Source organism: Pteropus vampyrus, unplaced genomic scaffold, assembly GCF_000151845.1.
Source record: "Pteropus vampyrus isolate Shadow unplaced genomic scaffold, Pvam_2.0 Scaffold422, whole genome shotgun sequence".
Classification (NCBI taxonomy): domain Eukaryota; kingdom Metazoa; phylum Chordata; class Mammalia; order Chiroptera; family Pteropodidae; genus Pteropus; species Pteropus vampyrus.
In genome coordinates, this window is record NW_011889203.1 from 467,930 (window position 1) to 481,473 (window position 13,544).

General features: G+C 36.6%; 1 pseudogene; it reads left to right on the plus strand.

The window, feature by feature from the left end:
- The first annotated feature begins 6,057 nt into the window (after positions 1-6,057).
- LOC105306117 lies at positions 6,058-7,242 on the plus strand (annotated as a pseudogene).
- Positions 7,243-13,544: the final 6,302 nt, after the last annotated feature.

Here is a 13,544-nt window from a genome sequence, read left to right on the forward strand (position 1 = left end):
TATATTTCACAAGGATTTGAATCATACTAGCTCATTATTATTTATATTTCATGGGATGTTAGCCTGTTTGGCACTGGGCTTTGTATGACCGCTGTTAGAACTGTACCTCTAGTTGTGCTAAGTGATCAAGATAAAGGAGTCTGTTCTTTGGCTCTGATGTTCTTTTTAGCAGATTTAGGACTGGGCTGGGATTCCATGTATCTCAATTAGAGGCGCCATTGCATTTAAAAAATTATTTTTAATTGTGGTAAAATATACATAACATAAATTTACCATCTTAACTATTTCTAAGCATACAGTTCAATGGTATTAAATACATTCACATTCTTGTGCAACCATCACCACTGTCCATCTCTAGAACTCTTTTCATCTTGCGAAACTGAAACTCTGTACCCATTAAATAAAAACTCCCTACTCTTCCATTCCCACCCCCTGGCAACCACCATGCTACTTTCTGTATCTATTAATTTAGCTAGTCTAAGTAACTTATATAAGTGAAATAATAAGTAATTGTCTTTTTTTTTTTTTTTTGGACTGGTTTATTTTTCTTGAGCCATTGGCATTTTGGGCTGGACAATTCTTGGTGGTGTACAACTGTTCCTTGCATGATATTTGACTCCTTGGGTGACCTTTGGACACTAGATGCCTATGGAAACACCACTGCCTTATGCCAATCATAACTGGAGGATGGTAGTGCTCTTTTGACTGGGTCTCCAAATAAAATTTCTAAATCATCTGAAGTTGATTCTTTCAAAAGTATGTATTTGAAATGTAAATAGCTCCTTATCCCAATCTGTGTAAACAGCCCCAGATGCCACTCTTTTAGACCTGAGAGAGCTAAGCCAAGTTTCGTCAAAGGCTCTTTCAAAGTTCAGTTCCTGACCAGGCACTTGTAAACAGTTTCAATGTTCTGCTTGGAGTGCATGGTGTGCATCTGGGCATTTAAGATCCACAGTGCTTGGCTTCTTCCAGGAGGAAAAGACTACACAGTCAGCTTCTTGTCTTCAACTCCCTTCCCAACCAATCGCTTTTGATAGTTCCACTTAATGCTCTTCATGTAAATAGTTTACCACCATGTTCATTATTTATTACATTTTTCAATATATTTATTTTAGCAGAAATACCTAGAAATACTTAGAATAGCTTAGAAATGCTGCAAGTGGTGTGCTTGTCTTAAATGCCAGAGTGGAAGTTGGACTTGAGGCGAACAGCCTTCCCGGGAGAAATGGGCCCCTCTGAAACTCTAGGCAGTCATGAAACACAAAGGACAGATCTTTCGAGGCCCTTACCATTATTGCCACACATACTCATCAATAAAGCTTTATTTTTTAAAAGGTGTTTTGTATTATAACAGCAATAAATGCATATTATTAAAATATAGAAAATAAAGAAAATTATGAAAAGAAAGAATAAGAAGGAAATTAGAGCATGTGAAAGTACTTATGGAGCACCCATTTATTGACTTCGGTATATTTAATGCATTTAAAAGATACAATTCTCACCTATTTCCTACCTTCTTTTTTTCAAAGAGAACATTCTTGCATTCAGTTGTGATAAGTTGATTGATCATACAATTAGAGAGCTAAAATTGAATTCAGTGATTGGTCCATCCACCTCCCTCATTCTATAATGAAACTCTTAGGAGGCAGTTAAATGTCTTGCCGGTGGTTATGCTACTCTCCATAGGAATGTTTGGTAACTTCAATTCATGTGAATTTCAATGATACTTTAAAGTAAGTTTGGAAAGTTATAAAATCTGCCTTTTCAGGCTGTGTTATGAGCTGTGCATGCTATCTGCCAATCTTTGGGGGTCTGACTCTCTCCCTGTGAGGTTTCATCCTAATTCTATATAACTTTTATAATGCATTTTCTCCTATCTACCCTTAACAACCGCTTTTTATGGTTGTCTGATCATTTACGTTTTATGGTTATCTGTATATATTGTACCTAGAAAGATAAGTTGCAATAAGTCATGGTACAATACTGTGAAAAGAACAGACTCAACAAGAAGGCCCGAGTCTGCCTTTATCTCAGGCAGTCACAAGATTTCTCTAAGCTCCAGATCTCTTCTCTGTAAAATGGGGTGATAATGACTACCTATGAGTTTCCATGAGTATTAATAAAGTAATTATAGCAGAATATTTTGTAAGCAAAAGCTTGTGCGAATATATTATGTCCTGATGCTGTCATTCCTTTTTCCTCATTATTTAAGATCAATAATGGCTCATTTGTGAAACTGATGAAGTTCGTAGATAACCTGTTCTAATGGCAAGTTAGAGTTTTACTCAAAATGATTTAGTTAATAAGATATAAGAGCTTCCATGATGTTGAAAACTCGAAGTGGGGTTTAAAGTTACACAGAATTATTAGATATGATTTTAACGTCTTCTCTGAAAGGCCTTCCCTGTCTACTCAGTCTAAAGTTACCCCATCTTTCATAGCCATGAAACAATCACTTTTTGTTTCATTTCTAATTTATTTCTCTGTGGTCCTTGCCAGTAGATGAAATAATACAAATTCCTTTATAAATTTACCTAACATCTCAGTGATCTACTCTTTTATTTGTGGTAAGTTTGCTAACTCCTGGGACAGTGCCTGGTACACATAAAGTAGTGGTTGAATAAACAAATGAATTACATGCATTCAGGATTAGTTATAAAGAGACATTCAAATATTTTCTTGACTTAAAATTTTATTATTAAATATTTTCAAATTGGACCATTTGGGTAAGAGTTGGAGCTGCTTAAGTACATTTTTTTTTTTGTAGTGAAACTTGAGCTGTTTTTATTATAGTATGTTTCCACCAGATAACCATAGATTATTGTAGTTAGTAATGAGAATGGGAAAAAGCAATAAAATGTTGGGGAATGAACAATGGACCAGGTGTAAGGCTCTCTTTATCTCAGTTTTCTTAACTGTCAGGTGGCATAGTTGGAGTACTGATGGTCTCAAGGGTCCACTATAATTCTGTGAGCTCTTTGTAAGAGGAAATGAGAAGGATCTGAGAATCTTTAATGCATGCATATAAACAGACATGTCAAAACATTTCTTTAAAAGGAAATAGGGCATCCTCGTAAGCCATTGTGAAGCATGGCAGTTGATGAACTGATTATGGGAAGAGCTTAAGATGAAATATGAGATAAGAAACAATTTCCAAGAGATTTCATGGTTGAACAGGCAGCTGTCTAGTTGGTGCAGGAACTTTCCTTTAATTCGGACCCTCATTGATGACTTAAGTTAGCTAGTCCAAACATACTGGAAAATTTGTAGCCAAATTTGAAGATTTTTTTTTATCATTCGTTTAATCAGAACTCGCTCCTCTAAGTCAATGAATAAGTTGAGGCTGCTCTCCTTTCTAGCTGTAGGCCGTGGCTTCACCGCTTTTGGTTTTCTCTGATTATTATCTTGGCACTGACACTAGGTTTGATAAATGTGCTAACAGATGAATTTGAAGCAGAAGACAGTAGAAGGCCAATATTTCATTTATAGATATAGGCAATTTACTCTTTCTTCTCTTTTAAAACCTATCATAAATGAATAAACAAAATAATGGCAATACTTCATGAATGGAATAATCGGAAAAGCATTTACAGTAGCATTGTTGTGGATTGTGACAGCAGTGTGACAAATGAAGATATGAAATGATGTTTAACTTAGAAGGTTTCTGGACAGGTATAATTCACTTTTATTAGATACTAGATCATTTTTATTTTCTCTAACATGTTACATTTACCATTTATGAAAATGAATTTTCATATTTTTTGTGTTTCTAAATGTTAATAATCATTAAGGTGATTTTTATCTAGATAAACAAAAACAAATTAGTGTGTATAGTACAAATCTCATGCAGGAAATTATGATTGGTTAATCATCATTTATTCCTGCTGTGTTTGTTTAAGTAAAGTTATAAATTCTATTGATATAGGGAGACATGGATATGTTCTAATTGTTCAGAACACATTTTGGTTGTGAATTAAAGCATGATGATTTTAAAGAGATTTCCTTTAAAAATGTATCTTCAAAAATATGTGTATGCATCATTATTAGAAAAGCAACATAGTGAAAAAATTATGGATTGGTGGTCAGAACATGTGGATTTAAGTCTTGGCTTTGCCTCCCCTCCTCCCCCCGCTCCAAAAAAGAGAACTTTTTATAAGGCTTTCTATAGCTTCTTTATTTATAAAATGTCCTGATTTAGATGGACTTCCTTCTGCCATACAATCCTATGTATTTTACAATTTAAATAAAAATTATATTGATCTTTACAAAAACAAATTTGAGAAAATGAGAATAAAGTCAATATTAAATGGTTTTAAGATTGGCATTGATTCTTTTTATTAGGATTTCCTAATTCTTGTCTAATCTTTTCACAAAGGAACGCAAACTTCCTATAAGCTTTTGGGAAAAAAAGTTTATTCTAGCCAGTTGAGGAGTACAGTTGATTTATCCTGGCAATCGTGCTCTTGGTTAGAAACATCATTCAACTAAGGATCACTCTTCCCTTGGCCTCCACCTGAAAGGCAGAAACAGGAGAATAAACTAGAATATCCTGAGATGTGGTTTGGCAGCTCCTAACCTCGGTGCCTTGCAGACTCCTCTGTGCTGTGTGGCTTAGGGGTTGTGCCAGGAGCGTGCTCTGGTATAACCTCCCTGGTCTGGAGTATGTGTGTATGTGTGCGTGCATGTGAGTGCATGCGTGCACTAGTCTTCATGTGTGCAGAGCGGGGTGGTTTGAGTAATTTATCTTTGTCTGCCTGGCAGGATAGATTTGTTTTGGCCTTCTTTCTTGATGAATTAGCTTTATTCAATTTTGAAAGTAATTACCCCTGAAAAAGGACAAGTGAACAAGATTATTTTTAGAGGAGTTATCATTTGGTGCCAGCAATCAGGCATAACTCCATACCACTCCTTGTGACCCAGGATGTGGTCTGATATTTAACCTAAGTACATGCTCCACCTTTTTTTCTGAATACAGGAGAGGGACATATAATGCTTCTTTCTTATGAAATAACTTCTTAAAAACTAGAATTGCTAAGACTAGGATAAAAAAAAATCAGTCGTGGCCTTTAAGCACTCCCTGTCCCCCAGAGCCATTTTGAGAGAAGGTGATGAACATATTTTAATAGTTTAATATTTCTGAAATGTGAGCAGGGTCAATCTGCATAGTCAGAAAGGTTGTCACTCCAGGAATCTAGTACTGGACTGCTGACCTTGCTGCAGCATCCAGTGTTTCTGGGAACAAAGCCTAACCTTTCAATGTCCTTTCATATTTCCTTTCCTTGAATTTTACCCCATGGAAAATGGATGGTGTTTGGATATGTGGAATGAGTGTAATAAACCAATTTTTTCATCTGTATATGTTAGCTGTATGTTATCTTTCTCTGTAATAAAATGCTGTAAATTAGTTATTGCCCTTATATAGAATTTCACAGTTGATGGGGAGATATTTCTTATATAAGGTCATCTCAATGCCCAACAAATCAAAGCAATATAGTTGTATGATTTGTCTACAGACATGAATGGCTGTTGGCATTTTCATCAATGTGCTGACATTCTCCCTAAATTAACCAAACATAGGACATCATCAAAGTAGTAGAATAGGTGGTCCCTAACTTTCATCTCCCTCACAGAAAGATCAACTAGCAATTATCTGTAGACAAGACACCTTTATGAAAATCTCAGACACCAAGTGTGAGACTGAAGCATCCCCATGGACTTCAGAGACCAAGAAGGATTATGTTAGAAGGGTAATCAGTGTTTTCATTTTGACTGCATTGTCCCTCTTTCAGGATGGCACAGCTCCACACCCAGAAGCGCCCCTTGAGCCTATGGTTTCTTGGGAAGTAAAAGTGAGCTAAAGATAGACATCTAGTTTCTCCTGTACTTTTCCTGAGAAGCCCACTTATGTCTTGCCTTATAGGGATCCCTGGGGGAATTGATGGGGCTGGACCACCAGAAACAGACAGAGGTAAAGAAGTGGGGTGGGGAGCCACAATTTCTTTAGGAACAAACTGCTAATTCTGCTTCAGTGCAAGAAAACAAGGTATTGTTTCCCCAATGGATTCTTTTACAAAATCAATCAACCAATTTGCCTTGAAATTTAGCGAAAAGCTAGCTGAATCTGCTGAGGGTAAAAATATTTAAAATATTTTCTTTTCTCCTTGTGGCATCTCTACCTGCTTGACTGTGGTGTGCTTGGGCATCAGAGGTACCTCTGCAGCCCAAACAGCCCAGGTGCTTCAACTGAACAGAGATCACGACATCGAATCTTATCTTGAAAGCGAGAGGAAAAGGAAAGTGGACTGCAACTTGGGGAAGGTTGAGGAAATACACTCTTATTTCCAAACACTAATCTCAGAAATCGACAATCCCAGTGATGCTTATGTACTTAAAGCAGCCAACAGAATATATGGAGAGAAAACATATCCATTTCTCAAAAAATATTTAGAAGACATGAAAACATACTTTGGTATAGAGCCACAGTATGTTAACTTTTTGGAAGCCTCTGACCAAATCAGAAAAGAGACCAACTCTTGGGTTGAAAGCCAGACAGAGAAAAATCCTGAATCTCCTACCTGATAATGGTGTGGATTCTGCAACCAGAATGGTTCAAGTGAATGTGCTTTCCTTTAAAGGAAGCTGGGAACATCAATTCTTACTCCAAGACACTACAGAAAAGCTTTTCAGAATAAACGAGAATACAAGCAAACCAGTACAAATGATGTGATGATAAAAACTTTTGTTTTTCACACAGAAAGGCCACACGAACCATTGGCCTTCAACTCTACTATGAGAGTCATGACTGCTGCCCACAGATATCAGTGGGCTGGATCAGCTGGAAAAAGCTGTCACCTATGAGAAGTTGAATAAGTGGGCTAGATCATACATGATGTGGTTATACGATGTGCAATTGTATCTTCCCAAGTTCATGATGGAAGAGACTTATGATCTCAAGTCAGCCCTGAGCAGCAGGGGCTTAAGCGATGCCTTTAAACCAGAGCACAGCCTGACTTCTGAGGAATGTCAATGGGGAGAAACCTATTTATGTCTAGTGTTTTCAATAAGTCTTTTGTAGAACTAAGTGAACAAGGTACAGAGGCCGCAGCTGGCACTGGGAGTGAGATGAGTTTTCAAATTAGACTCCTCTCCATTGAATTGAATGCAGACCACCCATTTCTCTTTTTCATCAGGCACAACAAAACCAATGCCATTCTCTTTTATGAGAGATTCTGTTCCCCCTAAGCTTGCATCTGTGGGATTGTCAGTTTCTGAGATTAGTGTCTGGAAATCAAACAAGACCATCTTATGATGTGAAAAATGCATTATAAGATGGAAAAACAATTATAATTAAGAACTAGTTTGTAGTCCGGATATTTTTCACATTTGAATATTAGCAAGTAAGTCTTGAAATAATGCATTCTAGTGTTACAGTCATATCTATATAGCTAGAGAACATGGCAAATTTTATTTTTACTCATTAACGTTTTGTCTTAATGTGACTTTTATTTACATTTCAGAAATACTATGTTATTGAATTGAATGCCTGGTAATTCTTCAGCTGTCTGGTCACTGTATCGTCATTGTCACTTGTATTTCACATGCATCATTTAGTGAAAAAAAAATCTTTATAAAGGTGATATACTGATAGACAAAAGTATTCTCAAGAATGTAATTTTGATTGTTCACAAGTTACCATGGTAACATTAAATACCCTTCTTCTGCTGTTTGACTATTTAAAATTACTCATGTTGACATTAACAGAAAAACTAGTGAAATCCAAATGAAATATTAAGTTTAGTTAGTAGCAATGCACCAATGTTGGCTTCTTAGTTTTAGCAAATGTATTATGATAATGTTAGATGTTTGAGGAAACTGTGTTAGGAATATGCAGAATTGCCTGTGTTATTATCTTTGCAACTTTTCTGTGAATCTAAAAGTATTCCAAAATAAAAATTTTATTAAAAATAAAAAAAATAGAAGCAGGGAGGGGCTTATAGCAATCAGCCTGCAGATCTTGGTGGACCACATTTCTGCTGGTGGTGGTACCTGAGCAGAGATCTCAGTCAGGAACAGAGCAAAGCTGGTGGCTCCATCTGGCCAGGGAGCTTGGTCAGCAGTTCTAGGGCTATGAAACCCATTCTATGGTTCCATTTGAACAGGGAAGCAAGTCAGCAGCCCTACCAACTGCTGAGCGTAGTTTTCTGCTCGACCAGGAAGGCCGACCAGAGGCTCTGGGTAGCAGTGGAGCCCATCGGGCAGCCCCTTTCCAAAAGAAAACCATGTCAGCAACTCCATGTAACAGTGGAATATAAACTCTGGCCCTGCCCATCTAGAGAAATTGAACACTGCCAGGGCAGCCTTGGAACAAAATCTATAGTACTGCCAACCTGTAGAGCCCAAGCTATACACATCCTGAGCACAGCCTGAGGCCTTACTCCAGGACAGAGTCACTTGCCCAGCCAGTGACAATGGCCAGTTGCAGAGCATAGCCTGTGGCCATACCTGACCAGGGAACTTGGACAGTAACTCCACTCAACCTTGGAGCACAGTATCCAACCCCATCTAATTCCAGGGATTCCAGCCAACAACCTTGCCCAAAGTGGAGCACAGAGCTAGGGGCTGATTTCAAACTATACTACAAAGCTATAGTAATTAAAACAGTATGGCATTGGTATAACGACAGACACATAAACTGGTGGAATAGAATAGAGAACATAAAAACAAGTCTCTGCATTTATAGTCAACTAGGATTTGACAAGGGAGCCAAGAATACTCAATGGGAAAAGAATAGTCTCTTCAATAAACGATGCTGGAAAAACTGGGCAACAACATGCAGAAAAATTAAATTGGACCCCTGTCTTATGTCACTCATAAAAATTAACTCAAAATGAATTAAAGACTTAAAAATCTGATACTGTAAAACTCTAGAGGACAATAGGGAAGAAGCTACTTGAATTTGGGCTTGGCACTGATATTTTTGATATGACATCAAAACCACAAACAACAAAAGCAAAAATAAACAAATTAGACTACATCAATCTAAAACGCTTCTGCACAGCAGAACAAACAATTAAATTAAAAGGCAATCTATGGAATGGGAGAAAGTATCTGCAAACCATATAATAATAAGGAGTTCATGTACAAATGAAGAACTACAATTCAGTAGGAAAAAGCCCCCAAATAGTTAGATTAAAAAATGAGTCAAAGAACTAAATAAATAGCTTTTCCAAAGAGGATATCAAAATGGCGAACAGACATATGAAAAGGTGCTTAACATCACTAATTATCAAGGAAATGGAAATCAGAACCATGATGAGATATCACCTGTCAGAATGGCTGTTATCAATAAATCAACAAACAAGTGTTGAAAAGGATGTGGAGAAAAGGTAACCCCTGTGTACTTTTGGTGGGAATGTAAATTGGAACAGCTACTATGGAAAACAGTTGGAGTTTCTTCAAAAAATTAAAAATCAACTACTATATTATCCCCAAATCCCACTTCTGGGTGTATATCTGAAGGTAATTTAAACAAGATATCAAACAGATATCTGCATTCTCATGTTTATTGTGTCGTCATTCAAAATAGCCAAGACATGGAAGCAACCTAAGTGTCCATTGGCAAATGAATGGATAAAGAAAATGTGATATTTATACACAATGGAATATTATTTAACCATGAGGAAGAAGGAAATCTTGTCATTTGCAACAATGTAGATGGAACTTGAGGCTATGGTGCAATAAGTCCGATGGAGAAAAAGGAATACTATATGATCTCACTTATGTGTGAAATCTAAACAAGTTGAACTTAGAATAGATTCATGGTTGTCAGGTTCCAGGGTTGGGGGAAATGAGGATACGTTGGTCAAAGGGTACAAAGTTCCGTTTATAAGATAAATAAGTTCTGGGAATCTATAATTGGTACAGCATGGTGACTGTCAATAATACTGTAATGTATGCTTGAAAATTGTTATGAGAGTAACTCTTAAATGTTCTCACCATACATGCACAAAAAAGTAACTGTCAGCTGTAGGGTGTGTTAAATTACCTTACTGTGGTAGTCATTTCACAATACATGTGTATCAAATCATCATACTGTACATTTAAAGTTACAATGTTATTTGTCAATTATATCTCAATAAATACAGAAAAAAGAAACAAAACAAAATCATTAAATAAAAGCTTTTCTGGAGTATTTAAAATTCCTGGGGCAACATTTTATCCTCTTATATTGTTTTAGTTTCTTCTGTTAGCTATAGCTATGTTTTAAGTGATGAGGCTATGTATTTCTTTTTTCACTGTCTTTACCTAGTTTTGGATAAAAAAATGGTCTGTTTGGATAGGCTTGCATTCTTTTACTGTTTCCTACAACTACTTGGATTAATGTAGAATTTAACAATTCACTGAAAGTTTGGCATAACTCACATACAAAACTATTTGGGCTTGTTTCTTTTTGTATGTGTGGCGAAGGGGACATCTTTGGCTACCCTTTCAGGTTCTTTAATGATCTTTTGTTTATTACAGTTTTTAAAATCTCTTCTTGCACCTATTTTGACATTTTAAAATTTTCTAGCAATTTAACATTTTCCTCTAGGTTTTAAAAATATTAATATGTAATTGTTCATAAAAATTTTTATTTTTAAAATTTCCAAAGTTTCTATAGTCTCCATTTTTTCCTTCTGCATTTTGTTTATTATTTGAACCTACGACTATGATGAGATATCACTTGCATGATTATGTCATATTATACAGGAAAAGAAAGATTATCCTGAATGGTTCTGACCTAATCATGTGAACCCTTTAAAAGCAGAGGATTTTTTTTTTTTTTTTGACTAGCTAAAGAATAAGAAGTCAGAGAAATGTGCTCTGAATGGCTTGTAAGAAAGTAAACCTCTATGCCGTGAGGGGCCTATGGTGGCCACGTGGTGAGAAACTGGGGGTGGCCTCTAGGAGCTGGGAATGGTCCCTAACTAAGAGCTGTCAAGAAACTGGGGACCTCAGCCCTACAACTACAAGAAAAGGAATTCTGCCAAAAACTAATGAGCTTTGAAGAGGATCTTGGAGCATAGAAGTAAACTGAGCCCTGGCTGACACCTTGATTTCAGCCCAGTGAGACCCTGGGCAAAAAGTACAGCTGTACCATTCCCGGATTCCTGACCTACAGCAAGTGTGAGATAATAAATATTTGTTGTTTCAGGCCACTAAATTTGTAGTAATTTGTTACACAGCAATAGATAACTGGTAAAATGAGAAAAGGGCATTCAGAACAAAAACGCAGTGAGAGTTCTGCATTCACCCTGTGGTAATGATATCTGTACTGATGCTCTGTGCTCGAGTGGTTCATTCCAGTGATGTCAGATATTAGGTGTCTATATCCTAAGCGTGAAATCACAGGTTTAGAAAGCTATTTGTAGTTTTCTGTTCTCTTTGGATCTTCATGGAGGCAGCACAAACCTCACCCCTCATCCAGATGCTTCCAATGGGATATAATGAAAAAGATGGTTATTTAGGGGCACAGCAAAAGCAAAAGCATTCCGTGCCCTTTCTTGCTGACCCCTTCATGCCTCTTTGAGGTTTCTAGGTGGAGAAAGTAAATATGGAAAATCTAAGATGCTTCATTGCTAAGTGAACAAAAAGATGATAAACTTAGTTACTCTCACAATCAGTAGAATTTAAGGTATATTATATTCTAGAGGAGAGTCTAAAGTCAATAAATTGCAATATCATTATATATAAATAGGCTGAGAAGACAATAAATACCACAAGTAAAAGACTAGAGGTCATCGGAAAGCCTTCCATAAGAAGATCTAAGATCTTTATGAGCAAGTTTTAGAGTTTTGCTGTTACAGATTGAATTGTGCTCCCCAAAAGATATGTTAAAAGTCCTAACTCCTGGTACCTGAGAATGTGAGCTCTTATGGAAATAAAGTTGTAAATATAATTAGTTAAGATGAGGTCACACTGGAGTAAGATAGGCCCCTAATCCAATATGACTGATGTCGTTATAAGAAGACAGCCATGTGAAGACATAATAAACACAGGGAGAGCACCATATGAAAATGGAGAGTTGGAATGATAGAGCTACAAGCCAGGAAACCCCAAAGTTTGCTGTCAAACCACTGGAAGCGAGGGAGAGGCTTAGAAGTTTCTCTTATTGATTTTAGAGGGAACATGGCCCTGTTGACACCTTGATTTCAGACTTTTAACATCTAGAATTATGAGAAAACAAGTTTCTGTTGTTTTAATCCACTCAGTGGGTCACATTTTGTTACAGTAGCCCTAGGAAACTAAAATACCTGCGAAAGTCTTTACCGAGTTAAGAAAGTCCGACCCACTTGCATCTGGCTTTACATCTGAAGATATTTGTGCAGGGAGTCAGTCATACCACAGAGCTTGGCTGGCTGCTAACTGTAAAGTGAAAGTGACAGGTTTATGTCTTGGAAGTGATTCCCTCTCTCAGCCAATCTTTCCAGCTTGAAGAGACCGTGATCCTCATTAACAGTTTCATACTTCATCAAGGGATCTACTTATGCCCTTAAATTTGATTAGCATTGACTTTGGGTCACAAAACGCTAGATCTTTTCCTATTTACACATTACCCAGAAACCTATACTTCTTTCCAATTTTTAAAAACTCTACTTGCTTGAGGAAAATTTTCAAACACCAACATTTTTGCTAATACAGTAAACAATATTTCTCAAAGTTTGTTCCATGGACTGTCAAAAGGTACAACTTAATGAAAGATTTCCGAGACCAGGTACATTTAGGAAATGGTGAATTAGACAAAGTTAAACATGTTTCTCCCTCCCTCTCTTCCTTATAGGATTTCCCAGTCTTTAATATGTTCTCATGTATAAGGAACTTCTAAGGTAGAGATTTACCTTAGGATAGAGATGGTAGAGATTTACAAGTTCCCCCGAAGTTATTTACATACTTATACTTTTTATTTTGAAGAAACATCCTGAAAACCAATGTTCTCTGAAGTATACTTTGGGAAATGCTGGCCGAATCATAGGATTTTTAGAACTAAATATAGTTGAGAGAGGATGTATCCCAATCTTGATACTTTAAATTATCTAAAGTCACACAAACAATTAATAGTGGACCTGAAACTTAAAGCTCAGGTCTTCTGAAGATCACCGTAGTTACTGTTGACCATATTGTACAACCTACACTTAAAAATAGAGCTTTTAAAACCACATGCTTTTATTGTGTCAAAAGAATTAAGCCTGTATTATGCAAGTTTAAATTAAATATAAAACTGATGCTCTTTCTTTCATTTATCTGAATAACACCCTCTGAAATTGTTAGTATTTTTTTTTTTTTTTCATCAGAACTATGCCTGCTTTTCATGAGAGTAAAGAGTTGCCATTAGATTTTGGCATTATCTGTCCATGCAGAAGGCAATTCAGAAACAGATGGGGACCAGAAGGTCTATAAATGGCTGTTGGAGAGTGGAGTAGTGGGAGACGGAGAGTCTTCCAAATGAATAATGTAGGAACAGCTGAGTCAAACCTGAGCTTCATTAAAATTTCTCATTTATGTCC